Raw genomic sequence first — 26,671 nt, forward strand, 5'->3', positions numbered from 1 at the left:
ACGCAGCAGCTGAGAGCAGTTGCACGCAAGCGGCGGTAACCCCGTGTTTATTTTAGCGTTGTAGCAAAGTTCAGTTTTTAAGAGACAGGCTGTTTTTGGTGGCTCCAAACTGAAATTTTGTTTAACAGAAAAGGAGGAGGGGGGAAGAAAGGAGGGGAAGAAAAAGGTTTGGGTGAAACTTAAGAAGTCCCGTAAACTTTGCCGAGTCCTGTAGCACATCCCCTGCAGCACCGTGGTCCCGCCAGGGCAAGGTGCCTCGCCAAGGAAGGGAACAGACCGTGGTACCAGGCATGGTCGAATCCTGCAAACTCCCTGCTCCCGAGCCCTCATCCCAATTGCCGGGGTTCGAGCACGCCGCTCGCGCGGGCAGCTGCCTGCGGGCCGAGGGCAACGCAGCCCGCGCGGGGGCTGCAGCAGACGGCTCCGAGCTCCCTCCCAGCCCCGGCTTTGCAACGCCAGAGCTCTGCTTTTGCAAAGAGACCAGACCGCGGGGCAGCGGGACCGGACTCAGCACCTCCAATTAGGACGCCAGGGAAAGGGCAATGAAAGGAAAAAGAAACTCTGCTTAATTGAGAAACTGCAGCCAGGCCGTGTTTGCCTAAGATTACACGGAGGAATGCAAGTCTCCTTTATTGCGTGTTCATTCACTTGAAACCAAAACGAACAGAGCGGACTCCAGGCGGGAGAGGAAAAGAAAAATAAAGATTCATATGACCTGGATTTAGGGTTGGGACGAGGTCTGGTGACTGCTCGAGGAGCAGAGAGCAGCTGCACGCTCCAGCCCCGTCGCTGGAGCCCCCACCTTCACTCCGCTCCTCCAAAAGCCCGAACCCCATCCACAAAACCCCTCCGTCCCTCCTTCTGGGTTGGGAACACCGCTGGGACCCAGCTCCTCACAACCACCACCAAGAAAGGTTATTTATGGTCCTACCTGGAGCTTCCAGAAGGCCACCCTGGCCCATAAGGCCAAAGAGCCATCAGCTGGAAAGAAGCAGCACAGATATGAGATGCCCTCACTCTGTGCCAGCTCCACCGCCTGCTGGGCTCAGTCCAAGCCCTAGAGCATCAGCAGCTTCTAGCACATGCGCCATTGCAAAGGGGAGGCAAAAAGCACTGGCTTAACCCTCTTTTGGGCAGTTTTACACAGATCTCTTCCCAGGCAGATAGCTAAGAGCTCCAAGCCCGTCCTGCAGCTCTGCACTGTGCACCAATACCCCAGAAGGCAAGAGTTTATTCCTGCATCCAACCCATCACTGCCGATTTACTCCCATGGGGGGAAGATTCCTCCTCAGCCTGGACAGGGCACATGTCGTCTTTAGAAGAGACTTTCGCTTAACTCTGGCCAGCAGCTAGCCAGCACCCATGGGCCAGACCCCAAAGGCGGCTAGGCTCTTAGCTCCTCCTTAAGTGCTTGAACTCCCAAGGAAATCTGGGAGCTGCAAAGAGCTCAGATACTTCTGTGGATCTTGGCCGAAGCGACTATTATTCTGGCCTGGACTGCACAGGCCCAAGAAGGCCATTTTACGAGCTCTCGCAGGGAGGGCGGCACCACACCAGCCATCGGTGCCTGGCAGCCCCAGCCGCCAGCACCTCGAGCCGCCCCGAGACTTCCTGGCAGCGATGGCGAACGAGCCTGAGCCGCTGCATTTCAGGGCATTTTTGGACTCGCGTCAAACTTCCAAACGCACCTTTTGTGCCTCAACCTCCCACCCTTAAATCAGACACGGCCACCGAAGCTGCGGGCTGAGAGCCACGATCGAAGGCCACCGTCAGCACGACGCTACGAGAGGAGGGAGGGGAGGCAGCCGAGGGGTCGCAGTGGTTGCAGCCGTCGTTCACCTGCCCTCTGCGGCATCGAAAGCCGTGCCGCTCTGCGTCATCAGGGCTGCAAAGCTTCCCCTTCCAGTAAACCTCGTGGTCATCGGCAAGACCCTAGCTATCGAAGACAGCGCCAGGATGCAGTATCTATTATTATATACGCAACCCTTCTGCCCTTCTTCGTATTTCAAATCCTCCAGGTCAGTCACCTTCTTCTCAGTAAAAAAGAGCCTTCAGAGAGAGCGGACAAATCCGATGGTGCACCCAGCACCGGGAGGGAGACAGCAGCGTACGAGAGCGCGCGGAGGAACAGTGGCACTAAAATCTCGCAGAACAGCACTCCGGACCAGCGCACGGTAAAAGCTCTTCGGTTGTCAGCTGGCTGGTTTTGCAAACGCGATGTGCAGCAATCTAGTATTACAGAAAAGCCCACGAGCATTTGGCGCTTGCAGAGCCTGGCTGCCCTGAGGCGAAAACAGACTCTTTTTTTTGCACGTCTTATCCTCCTTTGCTGTAAAGCAGCCTTTGAGGGAGGAAGAAAGCACATGTCACAACATCCCATCCCCAACCAGCCCTATATAAACAGACTTCACTGCTCAGGACATACCCAGGCTCCCTTCTCTGATCCTGTTCACCGGCTCCAGCAGTGCTCGTGTGCAATAGGAGCAATGTCGCATTTTACGGCAATTATCTGTCTGGCTTCGAACTCCCGCCTACGACGCAATGACATTTAGGGCTGTCACGGGAGGACGCTGAGCTCATGCTACTCTCGTAGGTGTATCAACAACGCGTTTCAAGAGCATCAGCATCTTTCGTTATGAAAAGTGGTGCACGTCCCCCTTTCCTTTGCATCTGGATATAGCTCTTCTCCTTGGCTCTGGAAAAACGCAGCATCATCCTTTAAAATTGCTGCTGCCCTGCTGCATTTCAGGACACCGCGAACAAGCAGCCTACGCCAGCGGGACGTCAGCCCCGGCAGGGAGCCCTCGCCCTGCCCTCGGCTGCGACGCGCCGAAGCCCATCTCCCGCGAACGCCGTCCGCGCCGGCACAAAGGAGCTTTGTGCAAGGCAGATCTCTCAGCACCTTCCCATATGGGATTTGATCAAATTGGACTTATCTTAGCAGAGCTTTGAAATCCCCCTCGCTGCTCCTCCACCCCTCTCCTCCCAGCACGACCGCGGATGTCAGCCGTGACATTAAAGCCGGGCAGAGAGACAGGGAGGGGGCGGGCAGCAGCCCCGCGGCAGCACACGCGCCCCAGTCCCGGGACGAGCAACGGCTCCTCCCGGCGCGAAAGACTGCGCTCGAGCTCCGACCTGGGACGAGCAGATGGCGATGACGGTAGCAGGTCCGCGAGTCGAACAAGCGGCACGACGGGACACGCGCGTGTGCGCGCTCCCACTCCCCGGGCGCCGAGCCGCACAGGAATCCGCATCAGAGCTATTCCTCCAGCTCCGGAGGGCCTGGAAAATCCACCTGGGTCCCTTTGCAGGGTCCCCCAAAGGGTTCACAATAAAAGCAGCAGCTGAAAGATCCGCAAGGATCCAGCTTAAAGAAACATACGGTTAAATGAGAAAAGAGAAAGCAATTGAAGAGGCTATCCAAGAGCAACATAATTTGGCAACTTTGTTTGGAAAAATTAATAATTCTGCGACATTTCAAGAGAACGGAAGCGGTTCCTTCAGATGGAGGAGGAGAGAGAAAAGGCAGTCTGGAAATCCAGAAACTCCCTTCAACTTTCTATCCATAATCAAAAGTGAGGCTGGGAAATAAAGAGAAACGCAACATGTTGTTGATGACTTTTCCATTAAGCATGAACATTTAAACCCCCTCCTTGTATTCCAGCCTTTGCTTTCAGCCTCAGCAGGCTCCACTTTTTTTCCCCCTCCCCTCCCTCCTTTTTAATAATAATAAAAAAAAGTTATATGACTTTAATTAAATGCACTTATTAAAAGGGTGAAATATTTGGAGAGGCTGTTTTTACGCTGGAGGCACATTTTCCAGCATGCTGCAGAGTGTCTGCATCCGCCCGCCCCAGGCAATTTTTAATGCACAAATAAATCCCCACCTGAAGTGCTGACAGGTTATTATGCAGCGTGGCAGCCAACTAAAGGAAACACGGGGGCAGAGTTTTAACCTCTTGCAGGCGCAGAGCCTCTCCCCCGCCGAGCCGCGCTCAGGTGTAAATGACCAGCAGCAAAAGCACCTTCCTCCCGGCGCTGCGCTCGCGGCCGCCGCGGGCCGCTCCGGAGCCGAGCCCCTAGCGCGGAGCAGGCAGGCTGGCACCTTGCTAGCGATGGAAACGCCGGGAGGAGCGGAGAGGAGCGCTTCCCGCCGAGTCCCGCCACGTCGCTCCCACGTCAGCGCCCAGAAGGGAGGAAGGCTGCTCTTGCACGGCGTTTCAAGGGACACCGGAGCAGAAAGCATTGGAGGGGAGAGATATTGAATAAGCCAGAGCCCAGCGAGCGGCCGGAGCATTGCTGCACCCGCCGGCGGCCTCCCGGCGCACCAGGGATGTTGGGCTCCAGCACGGATTTCGGGACAGCAAGGGGAACGCCGGCTGAACTGGATTCTTCCTGCTGCCATTGGATCAGCGGTGCCACGGATGAAAGGACCGGGAATTCCCATCGCTCCTCGCCAGCCCGGAGGGCTCCGGCGCCGGCAGCCTCAGTGCTCGTCGCAGCAGGGTGGGAGCGCGGCCGGGAGGGGAGGAAGCGGACGCCGCCGAGCTCCCACCCTGCCGCCGACGCCAGGCCTAGGACAAGGTGTCCGGCAGCGCCCGTAACGTTTTCAAGTCAACCGCGGCGCATTTGCGTTTGCGTTTCAGGAGCTCAGCCCGGCATTTGCGTACGCCGCTATCAGCAGCGAGGCTGCGGCGGAGCAGATAACTGACAAACTCCACGCAAATAACCCTGCGACGGGGAGGGACGGAGAGAAGGACCAGGGAGGGAAGGTACCAAACCGAAGACGAGTTTGCTGCTCCATCACCTAGAGGACCCTGGGGACACGCGGCAGCGCTCGCCTGCCCGCACCAGCGACCAGCCCCGGCTCCCCGCGGTGGCAACCCAGGCGTCGCGGCCGTGCTCCCGCAGCAACCGCTTGCGAACAGCAACACTTGGTTCCCAGCATCCCTATCCGGACACGCTCAGCTCCCAAAGCTCCTACTGCAGTTAACAGCCACCGGTAACTCTGTGCGCTCCAGCCCTGCAAAAGCCAAGCTGCACGGGCGCCTTCAAAGCCGAACTGCCAAGAACAGCAACTTTCAAAGCCAGTGGCCACTTCTTTAAGTTTTAAGTCAATGCGCTAAGCTTTTCTTTCTAAGGCTAAAAGGATGTTGCACCGATCTCCCTTCTCAAGCTCGTAAGAGGATAGAAAGCGCCACTTTTCCAGTAGCATCCCAATCCCTTGCACTTTGCCATACGAGGAATCCTCTGCCAAAACAGGTTACTTACACAGAGCAGCCCGAGCTGGAGAGCGACCAAGGAGGCAGGTCAGCCGCCTGCAAGGCCGACTGTCACCACGTCTGCAGGCAGCACGAGAGCCACGGCTCATCCTCCTCCGGCGAGCCGAGGACCTCGGCCCTCTCCAGCCCGGCCGGCCTGGGGCGCTCGGCCAGCCCGCGACGAAGACAGGCTGGAACAGAACCATCTCCCTTGTCTTAAAAAATTAAGGCCTCAGCTTTGCTTCCACATCTGACAAGACGCCGCATGCTTCGCTAATCCTTGGAGGAGATTAACTTTTTATTTAGAATTCTTTCCTTTAAATGTGGCAATTATGAAGGGCTTTTTTTTATTCCCTAAGCTCTTGGCAAGGAGAACACTTTCTCCAAGTTGGCTGAGACAGTTTAAGTTAAAAGTTGATCACGGTTCTAAACTTTTCCTTTCTAATCAAACCCACGGGAGCCTCTTGCACACAGGGATGCAACCTGCGGGACGGGACAGTTCCAGCTGCGGGAGCCTCCGTCTGCACGGCCAGCGACACGCACGGCAGGGCTGCCCGGCACGGCCTCGGCCACCGAGGGCAGCAGACCCCTGGGCACAGAAAGGTGCATTTGTCAACGGCGCACACAGGGCTAAGGAGACCCTTATCCCCCAACGTCAGCCCCAGTCTGACGTCAAAGATGCACGTGAAAATCCAAAGCTGGGATCCATTCTACAAAAAGGAGCAAAAAAGCTATACCGACCCCAAATGGAAACGAAGAAAAGTCAGAAATATTTAGTTCCAGGAAGGATTTCTCCCCGGGAGAGTACCACAAAGTCGGCAGTGATCTGCTGGTACAGGCAGGCCAAAGATTTGGCCCATAAATCTTACAATAAAGTTACTGAGCAAATGTACTATGGACAAATTCCCTTTAAAGGCATTTTAATTGCTCCTTCCCTACTGGGCTCAGGAATCAGGAAAGTGCCATGTTTCACCCAGAAACAGCTGCAATTCACTGATGGAGGAAGCCAGGCCTGGAACATCTGCCAGGAGATAAAAGGCACCTTCTGCCCCCGGGGATCCCCCCAAGCCCCAGGCACTGGCTCACCCTGGCGATGCTACAAGGGCATGGACTCTAATGCTGATCCCAGGCGCCCGGGGACACGGTGACACCGTGTGACGTGAGCCGTGTCCAAGCAGCCAGGGCATCCCCAGGTCTTGGTGGAGATGGACAGCCATCGAGCATCGGCACCAAGGAGACCTGGGAAAACCCAGACAGACCTCGCTGTTCTCGACTCGGCCGACGTATGGGCATCGCAAAACTACAACCCAACCGCATCAGGATCGCAAAACCAACACTCAGCCCAACTTTCCAACTTATATACACACGTAGAAATCTAAAAGCATGACAACGCATTATTCCACACGCGAGCGCTGGGGCGCGGGAACCGGGGCGCGCGCGGGCAGACTCTGCGCCTGCAGAGGTGCACGGCCCGCGGCAGCACAGTTTATATGAAATTTGAGGAAGGATGCCCCGAATGGAGCAAAGACAACCCTTGCTGTATGTTAAGGGGGGGAAGTATCAAGCGCCTGTAGCTGTCAGAAAGCATTTCCATAGCTTTGGTGAGACAGACAACTAATTTAGCGTGGCCTCGCTGAGGTATATTAAGCTGTCAGTCTGGATGATATGAATTTAATCACTCGGAGCAGATCAAAGCTCCAGAACGCTATTGGTGGCGGGCTGGACACGCACAGGTAAAGCGGAGGATGAACGTGCAGTGGCATATGACGGAGCAGGAAAAGCCTGTACGATGCGTATCCGGCCCAGCATTTTCCCAAGATGTCACCGGCCCGCCGGGATCATCCCTCTCTGCAAGACATCGGCTCTCCACTGTGCAACGGGCCAAGAGGTTTAGACCTCTCCCCGTCCTGAGCTCCAGTTTTCCTAGACAGCACCCATGCCCCAAGCTGCAGATGTGCAGGGGATTTGGCTGCCGTCACGTGTGGCCTGTGCATTTAACAGGGATCTCAAAGGTGTCCCATCATCACCAGTTTCTGCTCCCACTCAATCCCATCCACCCTCTCTGGGGGATCCACGACCTGCGGCTGGACGCTGCTGTACAGCACCCGCATCCCAGCCTCCTGCAAACAGCACGCTGAAACGCTGCCCAGCCGCACAGGATAGAGCCGGCGTCCCCATCCCGCAGCCGACTGCTCCCGAATGGTGGTTGGGAGGCTGGGGGGGGCTGGAAATCGCAATTCTATCACAGCTGGAAGGACAGACTCCCATTCCTGCCGGGATTTAATCTACATTTCCCTGGGATGGATTAGCCTCCGCCTATTCCATTAATTTTTACTGAGGTTCCCCAGGCAATTTTTACTGGGTTTGTTCAGCAGGAGGGAGCGTGCCGGCCGGGCCATGCAGACGCTGCACACTGCCTACGGAGCCAGGAAACTGCGAGCGCGCCAGCAGACCCAGGGAAACAAAGCATCTCCTGCAGAAGTCTGCCCACGTCTGGCACCCTGACCAAGCCCAGACGGAGCTCGCTTACGCTCGGGATCCGGACGGGAGGCTGCCACGCGAGTGGTCCCGCCGTGCCTGGCCGCTCCTCCGTGCAACACGGACCCTGCGTGCAACGCAGCCCGGCATGCAACGCGTCCGCCGGATTGCCGGAGGCGGCCTAAAGGCAGTGAGGTTTCTGCCATTTCAATTAACCCAGCAACACGAGACACTCGTGGGAGAACTGCCTCCTAAGAGCACTTCCCACCCCAGGGGCAGAGACACCTTCTCCTGTGACACAGCAAGGTTGCTCGGTGCAGCCGAGCCGGGACAGCACGGCCGGGGAGCAGCAGCAGGCTCCGCTCTTCCAAAATCCCACGGATGCCAAGGAAAAGGATTCTGTGAAACAAAGTGTAAAACTTGGTGGGAGGGGAAAAAATTAAAAATAAAAAATAAACATCTGCCTCACCAGTACCTGCCACCTCCGAGACATCTCCCGTCTCAGCAACAAGCAGAGAACAACAGTAGTTTGACAGCGCAGCACCCGTTCCTGGGTGCTGCTGGAAGTGATGCTCAGCAGTGCTACCAGAAACAAATAAATAAATAAATATAAAATAATTTGCGGAAGTTCAGCCCAGTCCTCAGCAGCTCCAGCAGCTCCCAAGGACTCCACCAGGCCTCCCAGTTACCTAATGCAGCCGCGTGTCCTCTCCCCCCGCTTCGCTCCCGGCCGGTCGCAGAGCGCCATGCGAGCGGGTTACATAAATCTAATTAGCAGGGCTCCACTTTCAGCATGGCAAACGGCTACGCTAATCCTGGATTTGTTCTCCTAGAAACCAATTCAATCACACAGTGCCAGCCAGGCTGTTCACACGGCTGGGGGCAAGAGCAAACCCCAAATCTCTGTGCCCCCGGTAACGAGCCGTTATGGGTAAGACTGCCCAGGACACAGCTTTCCCATACCGTGCCGCAGCAGCGCACGCTCGGGCATCTTAATCGTCTAAGATGTCCTGGACAGAACCTACTACTTAAAGAAAATCTGAATGTGAAAGACTGGAGAGATTTGGGGAGGAAGGCCAGGCCCGGGATCAGAAACGCGCTTCCCCTCCCAAGGAACTTGTAAGCTTGCGCTATGAAAGGGAAGTCGAAGCACCTCCAGCTTCAGCAGAAGCAGGTCTTAGTTAATCTTAACTCGGGATCTCCAGGATTACCCAGCATCAGTAGCAGTCTTCCCCAGGCATTAGAGGGGAATTAGCTATCACCAGCACCCGTGCACAGCGGTCGTGTCACTCCAAGCTCGTCGCTCTCTGCAAGTCAAGAGTGTTTAAAAAAAAAAAAAAAAAAAAAGGAGAAAGATCTGAACAGGTAGACAACTGCGCTCAGATTTCTTCTGTTGCTGAAAGCAAAGGCAAAAGGGATCCCGGGTAGGCAGCAGCTCCGTTTCGAGCGCGGGGCAAGGCGAGGGGGGGCTGCTCCAGTGCTTTGCAGGTACCGAGCGGCTCTGAGGGATCGGGGAAAGCAAAGGAGCTGCCGGTTGCACTCCCATCCCCAGCGCACGGCACGGGACGGGGGCAGCCGCTCGCCCCCAGCGGGGACCCGTGGTCACCCGGGCGAGCGGGCGGCTGCCGGAGGGATGCCCTGCGCGAAGCCGGGTTTCCTTCCACCCCGGCGGCCGCGGGCCTGTCACTCCCACTTACTCCGGGCATTAATCTTGCCGGGAGCAGAGCTGGGAGAGCAGAGCGCCGCAGTACAACATGCGTAATTACAGGCTTGTTATCTTATGGGAGGAGGAAGAGGGATGTTTAACCTCTGAATTCCTTGCAGCTGTGGCAGGGTTGAGGGAGCACAGAATATATGTGCTTTACTGAATCTGTTAAACGAGCCCTTTTGGAAACAGGAGAGAAAACCTGCTGTCAGATGCAGCAAGGAAAGTCCTGCAGACGCAGCTCGGGGGTTATAGGACAGACCCTGCTAGCACGGCCTAGAAAGGGACTTAATTTTTCTTTTGGAAAGGTAATAAAGAGCTGGGGAGAAATAGGAGGGCTCACTAACAGCAGAGGAAAAAAGGCCACCGAGCGCTGACTTCAATTTGTTCTTCACCCCACAGCGAGTAACGTTTGCAGGAGCAGCTAAGCGTGGGGCTGTTCCCACCTAGGCTCCTCCTGGGGCAAAACCCCTCCAAACCGGAGTCAGCTCGGCCAAGTTTCGGGCTCTGAAACAAGCACCCGACCAGGTCGGGTACCCAGCCGGGAGCCAAGCCTGCAACAGGAGGCAAAGGCTGGGCCCGGGGCGCCCGCGGCTCGTCCCCTCCGCGAGGGTCCCGCGCCGGCCCCGCTCCCTCGAGCGCAACCACGTCTGGGGGTTTGATGGACAACAGGGCAAGGGAAGCGGGGCTGCAGCGGGAGGCCCGGCCCCAGCCCCGCGTTCGCGCCTCCGTGGTTGGTTTCACGGGACGCCCACGCGGTATTTCACTGTTTACACGCTTTTCTCCAGCCAAGGGTAATCGTTTTTTCCTCGTCTGTGGAAAGGTGAAGCAAGGACACCTGCAGCCAAGCGTCATCCAGGTTTCGAGCGCGCTGGCAGCAGCTTTCAGTTCTGCAGCAATTTTAATGCCTAACCACGCTCATGGTAACCTTGGAGAAATGCAGGAATTGGACTCCTAATCCCTAAAATTAAAGAGCATCCAGAAATCATGATTTGGGAGTTTTCTTCTTTCATGAGCTTTCCACTAGAGGACTTTGTTTCTGGCTTAAGAAAGTTGGCTTTCGCAGACAGCCTTAAATAAGTCTGAAATCCAGCATTTCTACATGGCTCATCATCCCAAAAGGATCTCCAAGTCCTCTGCAAGCAAAACTCCACCTCCTGGGCAAACTGTCCTGTTCAGGACTCCTGGGATTTAAAACTCAACTTGCCTGTTAGCTTCAGAGTAGTAGCAGGCTTATAAACCTCTTCATGTCATCCAAGCACTACAAGGAGACAGGGCTTTCCATCCCCGATGGACGCCTGGGCACCTCGGCCACCACCGAAACACGGCCAGTCCCGGCAGGAGGAAGGGACAACACACAACTCCTGCTCCCTGCGAAGGGGGAGCAGAGCAGCCGTGCCTTGCCCTCGGAGCATCCGTATCGCTCCACCCCGCCGCAAACAAGCAATAAACCAGCCCCGGCAGCGGGCGTCTGCTGCGTGACAGCTGTAGTCCATCACCGCTGGTCTCCCGAGCGCTCCAGATGGGGCGGCTTGCTTTCATCCAAAGAGACCGCGTTTAACTCCAACCCCGGCAACGACCTGAGAGCAACAGTGAAAATCCAGGACAGGCGTTCAGCGTCCTGGGGATTTCTTTCCTCCCCAGCATCCATCTCCTGGGCACCGGAAGGCAAATGGGCTCCTTCAGCCCATGCGCAGGGACCTCTGCTATCCCGCCCAGAGCAACACCATGGACTCAGCCGTGCTCACCCAGGAGAAGCCGACAGGAGCGCCTGGTCCCTGCTCCCTCCACCCACAGTTTCAGACGACACAGCGACATTGATATTTAACCAGGCATTAGCACAAGTGTTTCTAAAGCAGAAAGAAGGCTCCTTCCAGATGCCTCCCCTCCAAACACCCGCTGTGGATGCTGGTGGTGGCTCCTGAAGAGCTCGGCCACCGCAGGCAGGAGTCACCAGCCCCCACGGCTGTCCCTGATTGCAAGCGTCACCCCATGGTCTGCTCACGTCTCACATGCCCTCTCTGGGCATGAGCTGCCATGTCCTTGGTCTACAGAGCAAACAGCGGTTATCTCCCCTTGGCAAACACTGGGGCCATTAAGTGACGGGGCCCATGACATTACTTAATTACCCTGATCGTGGGAAGGGGGCAGCGAGGGGGAGGCAGAAACTGCAGGGGAAATTCCACAACCGGAGATTAAACGGAGCTGCAAAACAGCGCTGACAGGTTAACAGACAGGTAATATTCCAGCCGTGTTTGCTTAACCAGGCGAGCTCCCCGGGCAGCCTGGAGCAAGGGTGCACGCGGGACAGCGGCCGGGCAGAGCGCAGCCCCGCAGCCAGAAGCGCCTCCCCTGCCAGCTGCCGCATGGGGCCGGACCCTGTCCCATGGCAACTCTAGGTCAAGGCCAGTCCTCAGCCCCATCTAAGTTGACCCCCTTCCTAAGTCAACTTGAGGGACCCAACCAACTTCCATCCTGGATCCCATCTCAGCAGGGCCAGTGCTGAAGACCTTCATAGCACCTCCCATTTGGGGCATTTTTTGATGCTCTTAACACCTCTCCCAGGAACTCTGCGGTCCCCAGCACCCAGGTGAGACCATTGCACCAAGCACAAGGAGGGTGCAGAGGACGGCAGGGCCTCCCTGCTCCTCACTCACCCCAGTGGGCCCCACGCCAGCCTCACCAGGTCCTCCCCGCCACCTCCCGCGGTTTGGAAACCCTCGCGCAACAGGTGCGGATGCAACGGCTGCTGAGCCCCATCCAAGCTGCGCTTGGCAGCGGGAGCTAATGAGTGATTAATAGAGGTTATAAGGCTGCATCAGACAGACAGGAATGCGTTGCGAAGGGCAATGAGCACATCGGCAAAAGGTGTTAAAGAGCCCGACAGGTTGTTTACAACCCGCCATGAACAACCGATTAACCATTAACCCTCTGCTAGCGCTCTGCTAGCCCACGCACCACTTTGAGGTCAGGCTGCACGTATGCAGAAGGAGTAGAAGAAATCAAGCAACTCTAGTCAGATGTTTGGCATGCAGAGCCAATGAAGGACCATGTCCAGGGTAGGGACCAACAGCAGCCCCACATCCAGAAGACTGGGCATCCCAAATACAAATCCCTTCCGAAACCCCCTTTCAGGTGCCAATGCTGTTGGCACCTGAGCTTCACCAGACCATGAATACCATGCTCCTGTCTCATCCAGCTCTTTCCCAGGCTAAGCAGCTGGTCCGGTCCTGTCCCAGACAGTGATCTAGCTACCACCCTAGAGAAGCTGCGGTGACCTGCACAACATCTCTGCCACGAGGAGGCCAACAGGGATGCTCTCAGCAGGCCTGAGCACATTTCAAGAAGAATAAGGAGTTTCATTAAGTGTGTTGCAGGAATGGCTCCCTCTGCCCTCATTTTGGGCTGCCATTACAGGGCTCCAGGGCAGCAGCAGGCAGCCGAGCTCCTCCTTTCCACTAACAGGGACTGGGCTGGGCAAGCTGCTGGGCAGGACCCCGGCTGAGGACTTCCCAGGACAGGTGGGAAGCCGCTCTCCAGCTGCCATCCTCCAGATGCTGCTGCCTGTTGTATTGCAAACACTCACGGCTCCCACAGCTGGCCAAAACTTCTTGGAACAAGTTTCAGATGTTAGAGACACCAGGTTTTATGAGCATCTGGATGAATCTGGGCCAAGAAGGGAAGACAGCACAGAGCTTGCTCTACCTGTACATCACAACATGCCTCTTTCAAGTGGTGGAAGAGTTGCCAAAACCATACAAACAAGATACAGCTCTTGCGCAGAAAACACGACCTGAACATTGGACTAGGAGATGCCCCAGGAGGAACAAGCAACGCTGCTGCTCGGCGTCGGCAGCAAAGGTTTATTGCCCTCCGGTTTGTAGGCCATTCTGCCCCTGCACCTTTGATTTTAACTGGATGAACTAGGAGTTATTTGCTAGATATTGAGCTTCATTGCTGCCAGGAACAGCTGATTCCCCTCATCCAGTTCCAGCAAGGGACTACAATGGAAAAGGCCAAACCAAATTGCCTCAGAAATCACAAGCTAGACCATTCCCATTCTCAGATATGCTCAACACCCCAAAGGTAAAACATTTCTCTGGACCTAGAGGCACAAAGGTGCCACCACACAGCGTTACCCATGCCTGGGGCACTGAGCTCCACTGCCAATAGCTCCCGTACCCCAGGTGGAAGAGCAACCCACGCTAAAAACAGCTTTCAGGTTTACTTTGACGGAGTTGCATGCAACTCTGATGTCGTGATACAAGGGGGAAGAGCCTGGAACAGAAGCCTTAGAGCTGCAAAAGATTCCCCACAGGCACTCCGATGCCGTGCAGGAGTCCTGAAAGTGGGAGTCATGTTTTCACACGTATAATGGCAGGGAGATACAAAAAAGCACCCAGAATTGAGCAGGAGCGTGACGGCTACAAGACAGCAAGAAGTGACTGCGCTACACAGGCGAAGCAGGATGGCAACGCTACCCACAGCGCAAGAGCTCTACAGCCTGCTCCCTTCGCTTTAACATGCTGCACAGCACATTTTGAGACAAATTGTTTCGCCAGTGAGGGGAACCTGCTCTTCACCCGGTCATAAATTTGCCTGAACTTTGTTTTCAAACATTTGCTTATTGCCCGTGTCCTGTGGCATCTCCTCCCCCTCCCGCCGAGCCTCTCCCAGCCAGCGAGCGATTTACCTCTTAGCTTGGTCACCGGCCAAATATCAAAAAGGGGGCACGAAAAAAAAGATGGAAAACCTTGCCAGGTGAAAGTCAATGAGCAAGAAAGCTTCACTCTGAAAATAAGTGTCTTTATAAATACATTCACAATAATTATGGTGCCTTCAAGCTGCAAACCCAATCCAGTTTAGCTGTGCTGAAAAAACAGACCAGCACTGCACATGTACAGCCCCCTCTGGGCAATATTTCATCTTTGTCTGCCTTTTTTTTTTTAAATCAGATGGGTGAGAGTAGAAAAAAGCCCTTTCCCTACCCTTACCCATCTCAACTCACCACTTTCTCTTACTATTTTCTTGAGCCAGACTTTTTTTTTCCCCCCCTTTGTAAAGCAGTCTTGCTGGCTGGAGGGCTTTCTTACTGCTTTTGTTGCTGAAGCGGTTGGACGTACTGGACTGATGGTCACAAGACCCAAATTCAACATTGGGCTCCAGCCAGAAGCACATGGGCTCTTAGGTAACTTCAGTGACTTGCAAGTTCCCGTCCTCTTAACTACCAGGCTTTAGAAAATCCCATCCCTAATCCTTATGTGCCGTATGAGCCTCCCTTCCCTTCTGTAAAAAGGGGATAATATCTTCCTGCCCCCGAGGGGCACTGACGAACTGTTTCTGAGCGCGGCTCCACCACTGCGGCGATAAGAGCCTTGCCAGCAGCCGAGCGCGGCGCTACGGGAGCGACCGCTCCGCAAAGGCCATGTCAGCAGCGCCTTTCCCTTGGGGCTCCTCTGCCCAGCGCGCACATGCTCTGCGGAAGCAGGGAAAAATCGCCCCCAGAGACATTGGCACGCCTTGCTTGAGACTAGGAGCAGCAAAAGCCGGGGTACCCGCTTTGCCTCCTCCGTCCTAAATGCGGCATGGGGCAGACCTCGAAGAGCAAAGCAGCCGGGTGGACGCCCTGCCAGCCACCGGAGGTGAAGCTCCTGCAGCGAACTGTCAGCAGGGGCTAGCGGCTGCCACCTGCTAGAGGAGTTTTGCATTTTTACCAACTTTTCATTCTCCTTTTCTTTTCCCATGGCAAAGAAAGGAGCAAAAACATCAGCTTTCACTGCAAAGTGCTCACTAACAGCAATTTCTGTTTCCATCCACAGAGGGAAAGGCCAAAGGCGCAGTCTCCGTGGGGCTCTGTGCTTTGCCACCGGCTTCCTACATGACCTAGGATAAGTTACTTCACCTTGCAGAGCCTCAGCTTCCCCTCTTGGAAAAATGAAACAAAAACCAAACACCGCTTGCCTGCCCAGAGGGGTTACCAGGCCGAGTCCATCAGTGGTTTGCAAAATGCCTTGAAACCATGGCACAGAAAGCGTGAGAAAAGCACAAGACATTATGGTTGTTTTTATGATTAAGAAATTCAGGCTGAGTCATGGAGTCAAAGCTGCAAGTTCCCAGAGTCAGGGAGCGCGTACCAGACACTCAACAAACTGGTTTCCAAAGAAAGGATTTCGGCGCTCGTCCCAGGAGGGATGGAGCAGCCGCGGGAACCGGTAACAGGGAGCTTTTCCTCCCGGGGCTCCCGGCAGCTCAGCGTTGTGCCAGGCTGGGCCAAAGGGAGAGTCTGGACCACTTGCTAGCAGGGGAGCGGTACCACCTGCACGCACGTGACAGTCTCACAGACGAGCATTTGCTATTGGAGTATTTTCAATACTCTTAAGAGAGTTAGACAGCTGCCTTCTGCAAAAAGAGGTCATAAAAACTTGACTTGTCCCTGCAAAAAGCATTTTTGCTGCAGGGAGTGCATGGAGTTTCCCTTGCCCTTTAAATCACTCCCGTCCCCCTCCCTCCTGCCCACACCCACTCATTCAGCGATATTTATTATCGCTACTGATTTCATAATCTCAGGCACATGATGCAAGCACAGAACTCGGAACAATGTTGCATGTTAAAACCCAGTCACAAAACCGAGATGTGGGAAAGCTCTGCCCTGCACCAGTAACTCTGAAAAGCAGGACTGCAGGAGCAGCTCTGCCTTCCCTGCACAGGAGCATTTGCAGCGCACGCAGCCCCAGGCCTGCTTGCCAGGGAGGCATGTCAGAGCTAAAACTCCAAGCTGCTCGCACAGCTTGGCCTCAGCCGCGGGAGAGCACCCGCGTGGACTCCACCGAGAGGAGATGCGATTGCTCTGCAGAGCAGCTCCCGCTTGCCGCTCCGGCTCCCTGCGCCCGCACGAGCTCCTAGCAAAGGCGCCAGCACGCAGGATTTTGCATGGTGGTGGGCACCCCACATCTGACAGCAGTGTCCCCTGGCCGTGCCTCCCCGGGCACGGCACCGCAGCGCTGAACAGGCATCCCTCTGCTTTGAGAATCCCACAGCACCCACCGCAGGGGGAAGCCACGATCTCCAGCGCACTGTGGGGCACAACAAGGCATCTGCACCCATTTTTACCCCAACTTGCCCTTTTCTCCAGTTTTAACCAGTGCAGCTGGGCCAGTCAAAGCTCCTTCCCAAGAGCAGAGCAAAGCCTGAAACCAAAGAAAAGGAACTGCAACAGGATCAGAGCAATAAAAACCCGTAGAGCCTTGATGCAGTTATTGCAAATCCATCCAGCAAAGCTCCAAAAAGGAAAACAAGCCATAAAGTTTGGTGGCCAGAAGGCACCACCACCACCCCCAGAAAAAGAGCCAAGCACGGCCAGTGAAGGAAATAAAGCAGATCAGCAGAAAGAAGGGAGAGGAGGGAGAGGGAGAGCAGGACTGACAAGGAGGGCATGGGTCGAGAGGAGAAAAAAAGAGGAAAAAAGAGGGTAGGATCTGCCTGAAGTGAGATCTACAGCCTGTTCCTGAAACTTCCAGCTTGTGTGCCAGGCACTCACGAATACTAATCAGAACTGAAAAAAATATCAAACAATTAGGAAGGAAAGTCTCTTGGCAGGGCTCCTCCTGGAGACGTCGGGCTGGTTTTGTTTATGAGCTAGAGGAAGTGGTAACCGCTCCTGTTTGTTCTTCTAAAGAAAAGAGAAAGCTTCAGTGTTTTAATTTCTCTGCTGAAAACCCTGGAGATTTTGCCTTAAATGAATCAGAATGGCTCAGATCTAGATTCACCCTCAGCCTTTTGTTACAAGAAAATATTTTAATCATTTTCTCCCCCCGCCTCCTGCTTGGGGAAAGAAAAGGGAAGCAGATACAAAGCAGCATTTCTGTTCCCAGAAAGTGTCAGTGCAGAGAGCATTCCCGGGGAGCGGAGGGTGCAGGCGGCTCCGGGTGCGCGCGATGTCCTTGCGGAGCAGCTGGGCAGATGCGCCCCCAGGAAGGGCAAATGTATAAACTTAAAACCTCCTTTGCATTATAAAGGTATGCGAGGGAACACACGGCAAGCCCAGATGAAGTTTTGCACAAGGAACAGGCTTACGCTGCAGCTGATATTTAAGGCTAGAAGCAGCCAGGACGCCGGGGTCCCGCACGAAGCTGGGGCTGTGCCCACGCTGCCCAGCTCCGCACAGCTGCAGAAACGGTCACACACCGTTGCAGGTGAAGGCACAACTTTCAGGTCGTTTTGTTGAACCAGTGCAAAGTCCCTGTACAAACAGTTCATTTGGTTTTAAAGTCAGTCATTTTAGGAGGGTGAATTAAACCAGGTTTACTGCAGCTTTAACACAAGTGTTCGCGGAAGGGACAACTCATGCCAACGTGAAGGGGGGGCAGCGTCGCAGGCAGATGCATTGGCAGAGGCAGGTCCTGCCCTGAGAAAAAACTGGTCCAGAGGCAGACCCGCAACCTCGGCCCCGTGTGAAAGGCAGCCCCAGCCCGGGCGTGCTGGAATCCGCCACAGCGGGAGCGCAAAGCTCCCGAGCCTCCCCGCTGGGCGGGCAGCTCCCCCTCCAGCGGGAACCGGAGGACCTCCTCCGGCGCTGCCGGGCCGAGCCGCAGGCAAACTGCAAAACTCGCGGCACAGACTTTCCAACAGCTCAGGGCTTTCAGGTGCCGAACCAAAATGAATTCGCCATGGAAACGCGGCTCGCGGGCTGGTAGCGCTAGTGGAATTTGCAATTGGCTCTGGCTATCGAGGAGGCAGCTTTAACAGTGAAAGCTTTCAAGGCGAGTGGTGCCGACCAAGTAGTCTGCAACTGCTCTGGAAGTGCTTTTCAAGGCAGCCAAACATGCTGGATTATCCAGCAATAATTCACCAGCTTCTAGACAGCAAGATGTGGAACTGAGGAGCCAAACAGCGCTCCCAGACCCTCTTTTCCCAGGGGAGGGGGAGAAGGGAGGGGAGGCAAGAGGAGAAAAGGGAGAGGCAGAGCAGGAAGTTTTCCAACACATTTTCTTCGGCGGAAGAAAGCACGTCGAACGCCTCGGCCCTGCGTCAGCCGTGCAGCTCCAGGAATGCTGTGTAGGTGGCCTGCTCAGAGCGTGTTCGAGACAGGTGGGGACGGCAGATGTCTCTCCTTCACACCCCTAAGGCAATCGTTAACCGGAGCATCAGCCTCTTGCTCTCGCCATGTACTTCTTCCCCTGCTCAGACACACAGCAGGCCCGATTCCCGAGGCAGCTGCCCCAGGGAAGGTCCCAGAGTTACCAAGGAGGGTTTTTTTCAGAAACGGCCCTGCCCTCAGCACCACATGTCCAGGTTGCACTCACTGATCGCAAGCTTTTTAGACACAGCTTCAACACTGACATCTGGAAACCGCAGATTCTTCTAAGTGCCAAATGCTTTTGGCTAAAACTCTCCTCAAATTGCATCCATGCTCGTCTCGGATCCACAGAGGTCCCATTTACAGCCCCAAATCCACTCCCTGCTCAGGCTAATCTTCCCCAGCCTAGCTGCCTTGCCCTGGTCTCGATGTACTTGTTCTGGGGTACGCACCTCCAAGACAACCCCAGGAACTGCTGGTGGCTCCCAACAGCCTGAAGAAGTGAGGTACAGAGAAAGACTTGATCCTGGAGCCCTGCACTTAACTGGGTGCTCGGGGTCACTGAGGAAACCCCCACCAGGGATTTGTCTCAGGTCTCAAAGCACCAGCAAGTGTCCTAATGAGCGGGTCAGCCACATGCCACACACCCCCACCAAGCTGACCATGCCATATCTCTGCTCCAGCCAGCAGGGACAAAGATGGTCCTCATCCGGAGTTACCTTTCCCTTCTCCCGGCCTCCAGGGCAAAAGCCGTTCTCAGCCTCCCCCCTCCGCGTGCAGCCCCATCCCATGGGAAACAAGCTCCCCGAGCAGAGAACTGAACGGCCGGGCCCCGGCGTGCCCCGCTCCCAGCCTTCGCGGAGATGCCACCGCAAGGGCACAAACTGCCCTCGGTGCACGCGGCGCTGTGGGGAGCGGCAGGGAAAGGCGACACGCGACGAGAGCGGCGCTCTGCCCGGATCCAGGCTGCCTTCAAACCCCAGCCTGCTCTCGCCCACCCAGCGGGGTGCCGGCTCCTGGCGTACGGTGCAAGCTCGCCTGCTTTTGGGAGACCCCGTGAGAGGTGCAGTTCCCCCCCACACCCCCGGCCGGATCTGCCATTTTGCACAGGTGGGTGGAAGAGGGCAGGAAAGAAGAGCCAGCGCGGAGGCCCAGCGCTCGCCCTCGGCAAAGGCGCAGCAGGAGGCAGCAGGCAGCAGCGGCAGCGCTGCCGTGGAGCGGCGCTGCCACCCAGCGGCAGCCGCACTGAGCTGGGCTGGGCCACCCAGGGCTGCACCCGCCGCCCCCGGCAAGGGACCCCTGCTTCCCCGCGGCCGAAGCGCACACCTTCCTTAGGAGTCACTTTTCTGGCACTGAGACACAAGTACCAGGCTCCATTTACTGTTTTCCCACAGCAGACGCTGTTTTGAAGACTTCTCTGTAACTTGCCCGAGTTTTGTCTCATTTCCGGATGGAGTAGTCCTCTCCTACCGGGCTTCATCGCTGAGCAAAGCTGATTGCCCACAGTCCTTCCCCGGACCTTTTTTCAGCTGTGCTCTTAGAGGGGGAACCAAGGGCAGTACAATGCTTCTGAGATAGGGGCAAGCACAGACTGATGCAGCAGAGGAGTTTTGCAGTGTCGATCCCTTTCCCTTTCCTAGTAATTCCCCATCTTCCAGTTTGCCTTTTTATCTACCACCAAAAACAACTTGAAAAGAGTTCAGGCTCCTTCTGAATGACAATGGCTTACTTCAGAGCCCTTTGCTGTGTACCTGCAGTTGGGATTAGCTTCTCTGTGCGAGAAGCAGCCTGGTTACAGACTCCCCTGCCAGCAAGTGCACCTCAAACGATCAAAACAGGAGCCCCCATGAGCTACTGCAGAGATTTACAGGAGGGTATGAGAGGCAGAAGAGGGAAGGATCACAACAGGCTCCAGAGGTGTTCTACACACACACAGCAAAAGCTGCCCAAGCTGAACTCAGAGTCAGTCCCCAAAACCCAGCCCAGAACTAGAGCAATTGGCCACCCAAAGCAGACATCAGAGGGAATGTCTCTTTGCTTGCAGACTTTTTGGAAAGCAAACAACTATGCAGAGGGAGCTGGAACCAAGCACCCCAGCCAGCAATCAAAGCTCCGAGAGGGAAGATAGCCAAGAAAGGGAACGCAGGGAGAATTCCTCCTCTCTGTCAGTCAGAGTACTGACAAGCATCAGCAACAAGAAATGCTTGCTCCTGGCCTCCTCGGCTTTTTGAAAAAAAATTCGCATTAGATACCCATCATACAAAAATAAGTCTATTCTATTGTTCTCTCGCATTGGTCACATTTGTGGTTCGGAACCAGCGTGCTCTCCCCAGCCACATCTTTCTCTTGTCTCCTGTCTGAAGTGCCTAAAACGGACTTTTAGCCTAAGCCTACTAAAACACCACATAACACACTCTACGCACATAAATCTGTCCCTCCCCACATCGCTGCCTCCTTCTTCTCCATGTTGTTCTTATCCCTCCAAAGAGCCGCACCGCACCCTGCAGCGTACAAGGATGCCTCCTCTCTCCGGCCCCTACAGCCACAGCAGCTACGACTACAGAGGCAGAACTGCAGAGAGAGGCTGGCGCTTGCAGCAGCCCTGGCTGGGGGCCGTTTAACCGGGGAGGATTCCCGAATTTCACACTGCCTTTTCAGGCCCCAGACGGAGGCAGCCTTCGCCAAAGCCGCCGCAGCAGCAGCATTTTCCCGGCTCTCATGCTGCCGCCCGCCCCGTGTCGCGGCTCCGCCGGCAGGTGTCAGCGCGCACCCAGCGTTGCTGCCGCCGCGAGGAGAGCATTGCATTCGCTTGCATTCGTCAGGGCGTCGGGGGAATCCAGCCTCCCCCCCCTCCCCAAAAAGCTCCCCACGCATCATGCATCCTCCCCGCAGCAAGCCACTGGTTTCGGTCCTGCCTGCTTCCCCTGACCTACACACTACACGCACACGGCCGGGGGATGTCCCCTCCGGTCCCAGAGCAGGGTGCACGCAGAGCGCCTGCCCTCCAGCCTCCTAGTGATGCAGGGCACCAAGCACACAGCAGGCCAGGTGTAGAGAGAGGGGTGCAAGAGAGGGGTGCATCCTCAGGCAGGGGCGGCTGAGCATGGGGTGGCAGGAGGTAGTCACAGAAAACGCCCTGGCCAAGGTGAGGCACATGCACTGTCTGAAAGCCCCTTTTGCACCCTCCTATTCACCATGGAAAGGTGCAATAGGAAATTCCCTCCAGTAAAAAGAGAGGGCTTAAAAGCAGCCCCAGCATGCTAGCCAGGAGAGGAGTGTCTGTCATACCCAGGTGACCACACCAAGCAAACCAGCAGCTCTCAAGATTAGTTGTCTACCTAAAGAGTCACCCAGGGGCTTGGGAGAAAGAAGTTGAAGTGACCACTTTCTCATAAGCCCTGCTAGGCCCCTGAGCAGCTCAACAAGAGCACAGCACTGCTGATGCCTCATTCATACTGCAGCCCCAGCCCCTTGCCCATGTGAGGCAACAGGACTGCAGGCTAGATGGCCAAGGGGGCTCACCGTTACCCTTAAAAGCCTTTGAGACTTGCACATGAGTTTCCTTGTTGTACCCAAACCTCACCTGACAGCCAAGCAGCACTGGGCTTCCCTGGCATATTGGTCAGGCCAGACAGGAGGCTGCACCAAGGCCTCTGGCATGGGACAGATTTCTGCTCCTAGGGTGCCCAGAGGAACTGCTCTCCACAGAGCAATTAAGAGAAAGGAGAGAAGTTGCCCTTGACGAGGGATAGTTTGCAGGCCAGAGTGACAGACTAGGAATCGCTACTTGATCAAATTAAAAAGCTTTTGCTGCCTGCAACTATAGATTAGGATCTCTGCAGTTGGATCCCAAATTCTTCCTGAATTCTGCAGGAAGGATAAAGGCAATATGAGAAAAGGACAGTCGGAGTCACTTGAGCCTGGCTTGCCACACGGCCACCTTTTAGCCACTGTGAGCAGCCACTCAAGAGGGATGACATTTGAACCAGGGATCAAGTGCCAGAGCAGCTATGTGGATCCTGAAGCCAGCAGCCCCCTCACCGGTCCAGCCTGCCTGGAAGACTCTGGGCCCTGGTGGCACCTCATAAAACTGCTGTCACAGCATGGCCCTTGGAGCAAGCAGGACTCCAGTGCATCAAGGATTACATAAATGCAGAGAAAGCAGCCAAGCAGTGAAGACATCCATTTATAGGGCATCTATCAAAAAGCCGAAGATGTAGTCAACAGCCAAAAATAAAACCAAACTAAGTACCAGCCTGGTCCCTTATTGCAGAAGCTGGTGCAGCCAAGCAGGCCTGTGCCACATTATGTAGTTAGGGGTGGAAAGTGTCTGCCTTGCCTTAGCTCAAGGAGCTTAGTACTATCAGCAGGCAACAGGACACACATGCATCATTTCATCCCCTCCCTGCTGCTTCAGGGACAGGACAAAAAGCCAAGACATTTTGCAGAAGGGGCTAAGACAAGAGCTGGGTACATTCAGACACTTGTCAAGGGCAAACCACAAGCCCAAGGGTCTGGAAACAGACTGAGCTATCTGACAGCAGCAGTAAGACACTGACGAGGGAAGGGAAGGGACTAAAGCATCCCAATTCTGTTCAAACATACAGGAAGTTTGCAGTGAAGGGGCAGGGAGGGAAAGCACTGGCAGACTGGGCTGAGATAACCAGGGAGCCCAGGGGGTGGGAGAGCTAACGAAGGATGCTCCCTGCTCAGCAGCGCAGTGGAGACGTCTGCAGACAAGCCACGTCTGCCAGGTCAGAGCGCCATGGGAGGGAGCTCAGTGCTCAGAAATGCACATCCACCCAACTGCAGGGCTTGTGCGGGGAGTCCCGGGAACAGCGAGTCAGATTTGTCCCTAGATTTGCATCTGCCATCTCCTTCCATCCCCAAGAGCATCCAGCTGGCAGAGCTGTCTCTGGGGGCACCACAGGCCACATCCTCCTAGATTTGTGTTCAGCAAAAGGCAAGACCAGCATCTTTACGTCTCCTCTCAGTTTCCCTTTAACCATACTGACATGGTCCGCTGCTCACCTGCAACGCTCTGGTGTGGAATCAGCACTCAGCCCTGCTGCTCCTGGACAGGTACTAGCATAAGCCACACATTCCTGCCAACTATCTTCTTGATTAATTGATCACCAGCAGGCAAAAGTAGAGGAGCTCTAATCCAAATTAGATATCTGAGCCCCCCAAAAGCTGAGGTACTGCTACAGGGCTGACCAGGCAGCAGGACTCAGCTGCCTGCAGCATCTCCCTGATTTTTGCAGGGAAGCACTGGGTCTCAGCATCATGGGGGCCACATGCCAGAGCCCAGCAAGCCTGGGAGAGGCCAGGACAACACGGGGTTTCTGTTCTGTCAGGCACCTAGGATATGCCATCTGAACACAGCCCGAGATACTTCTTCATGGCAGGAAGATACCAAGCGAGTGCCAGGCAATCTTGCCAGGGACTGTGGTTACAGAGGCTGCTCAGAGGTCGAGTGTCTTGTGCGCAAGCCACCTATGCCAAACACAGAGTCTATGGTCAGGCAGACACTGCAGTAAACCTGGCTGTGGAAAGGCAACATGATGAACTCCTGGCCTGGTGACCACTCACAGTGTAAGAAGAAACCTTCCTTTCTTCTACAACCTCACTCCAGAGGATCCTCCATTCTGATTCCAAAGGGCAGAGAAAACCTTGCACCAGATTGCTCCAGGGTCCACCTGTACTCTTGACCCTAAGGGCCCCCAAACTCCCTCTCCAAACAAAGAGCGCCTCTAGCCTGCCCCAGCAGGGTGCAAGATGTTCATGGATGCAGGTATTCAGGCTCTGCAGCTTGCTTCCCAGCAAGGAAACCCAGACTTGGAAGAGAGGTCCTTCACAGCAGCAATTCTACCTTTGCTCACCACATTGCTCAGCCTCATTCTTCTGGACCAAAGCTCACTACAAAAGAGGCTACAAGCAATCTAGGGAGCATTACTGGCAGCGTGGGAAAGGTGAACCACAGTATGGTCCCAAGGTGCCCGAGTGAGAAACAGTCAGTTCTGCTCTGTGTCCCCAAAACAGTCTGGATTCATCCCAGCTGAAAGCACAGGGCCCCCACAACTACAGGTAACAGGGACCGAAGGGGAATGTCCTCAGCCAAAACACATGGGGACCACAAAAGCCAGGTTTCACTAGCAGGCCAGTCCCAGAAGGAAGCAACAGGACCATTGCATCTGCCTCTAGATGATGGACAGTACAAGAGGCCAGGGTCAAAGCAACAGACCCAGAGGTTTGAACCATCCCTCCAGGGTCATGCAGGAGAGAGAAGGGCTTCAGGGGGCAGATCTTCATGAAAAGCCACCGGACTGGGGCAGCTGGGCACCAGCAGTGCCCTCCGGGAGAGGAGGGATCCTCCCCAGTACAAGAGCCACCAGCTCCAGTGCTGTGCCCAGCGGACAGACAGCCAGGATGAGACCCCCCCTTCCACCTGCATTGCCTCTCTGTGCAGCCCGCATGGAGCCAGGGCTGCTCCTGCCAAGCCCCTCGGGCATCTCTCCTGGCATCAGGCCCAAGACACCAACGCTGATATGAGCCCCAAGATGTGCCCTCAGGAGTCGGAGGTCTGGCACCCTTTCCCAGCAGGGCCTTCCCAGGGAAGGGGATTTTCAAGGAGGCTTACACCACGTTTTTACTGGAAGGGAGCCTGTGCGCTTTCAGCTCATCCCCTGCATCGCCAGGAGCCCCGCGGTACCCCAGGGACAAGCTTCGCATTGTTCCCAGGAAGCCGGGCAGCGGCAGGCTCCCCTTCGCGGCTACCACCGCTTGCTTTGACACGCTCTAAAGTACAGAAAACCAGCAGGGTTCCCCCTTTCCCAGGAAAGAAAGAAAAACCTGCTTGTGGTCTGCTTCACTTTAGCTTCTTTGTCCATTATTCAGCAGTAACTCCAGGAAGAAAACTCTTATTAGGGGTGAGATTTCAGGCTCAAATGGTGCAAAAATCAGGGCTTTGATTAAAGCAGGAGAAGAAAGCCACTTTAGCTTTCAGAAGCAAACCTACCTACCCTCCTATTCTCCCTGGAGTGGCAGTGCCAAATCTAGTTACCTTTCTTCCAAATGGGAAAAAACATACTTTTATAACAAACCAGCCTTAATCACACAGGAAACCTTCTTTTTAGGAAGAGAAAAAAGTATACTCAACTCACCTAAGACCAGTAGGACTTGTCCTACACAGGCACATGGACTTCTTGCTCCTCCTCCAGAAAGCCATGAGGCTGAATAGAGTAAGATAGTCCAAAAAAAGAGGGGATCCTGTAGCGCTGGGCTATAACTGCTGCTTTTCCACATCTGTAAATTGTGGGATTTCAAGTAACAAAGCCAGTTCCACAAGATTAGTAAAAAACAGCACTGATGATGCCAAAAGTAGTAATCCACAACATTTCAGAGAGAAGCAGGGATTTGCGGGCCTCCTGGCAGTTTCTTTCCCAGTTGCAGATGACAGAAGGGAGCATCCAGAATCCACAGCAATCCAAAGGGATGAAGACTCATGAGAGCCCAGAGATGAATCCTGTTCACTCAGGACCATTTGCTTGGTTGTAGAAGAGAAGTCCCAAGCCTGTCACTCCATGGTCAGTTTGCTCCTTCCCACTTCCAGGTATGAAAGAGGATAGTCAGATATTGTGGCAGGCTGCTTCTGTCCCTTTCGGTAATGAAAAGCTACCAAAACCTGCAAGGAGACAAGTGTCAGGACCGGGGAATACTGGTTACCATTGCCTACTGCAGCACAGCTCAGGTTGTGCTTACATTCCAGGTCTGTCAGCTGCAGGAGCAGCAGGGCATCTGGGCACATCCTACATGGAATCAATACAGCTGAAAAATATTCCCAAATTCAGCATTGAAAAGCCAGGACTCAGAGATGGAGGACTGCAAAGTAGGATTTTCCTTGCTGCTGAGCAAAGGTGTGGGCCACGCTGCTGGCCAGGTCCACCAGGAGCAGGCAGCATCTGCCTGGACTTTGCTTAGACAGCTCCTGTCCCAGCTGCTCAGCCCCCACCGCTCAACTGCTTTGACTGAGGAGCACAGTGCAAACACATCCACAGAAGAGGGACCTTTATTTCTTAGCAGGTCAGCACATCTTCTTGCAAGGGCCAAAGCAGTAAACACCAGTGATGACCGCACTGCAGCCGGACGGCA

General features: G+C 55.1%; 1 long non-coding RNA gene across 1 annotated transcript in view; it reads right to left on the reverse strand.

The window, feature by feature from the left end:
• LOC136993672 (uncharacterized) overlaps window positions 1-26,671 on the reverse strand; it is a 54,401-nt gene that overhangs the window by 20,907 nt on the left and 6,823 nt on the right. Inside the window, exon 2 of the long non-coding RNA XR_010886070.1 lies at window positions 25,684-26,204. This is a non-coding gene — a long non-coding RNA (uncharacterized lncRNA). The remainder of the gene's footprint in view (window positions 1-25,683; window positions 26,205-26,671) is intronic.

This window comes from Apteryx mantelli, chromosome 19 (genome assembly GCF_036417845.1).
Source record: "Apteryx mantelli isolate bAptMan1 chromosome 19, bAptMan1.hap1, whole genome shotgun sequence".
In the NCBI taxonomy this organism is placed as follows: Eukaryota; Metazoa; Chordata; class Aves; order Apterygiformes; family Apterygidae; genus Apteryx; species Apteryx mantelli.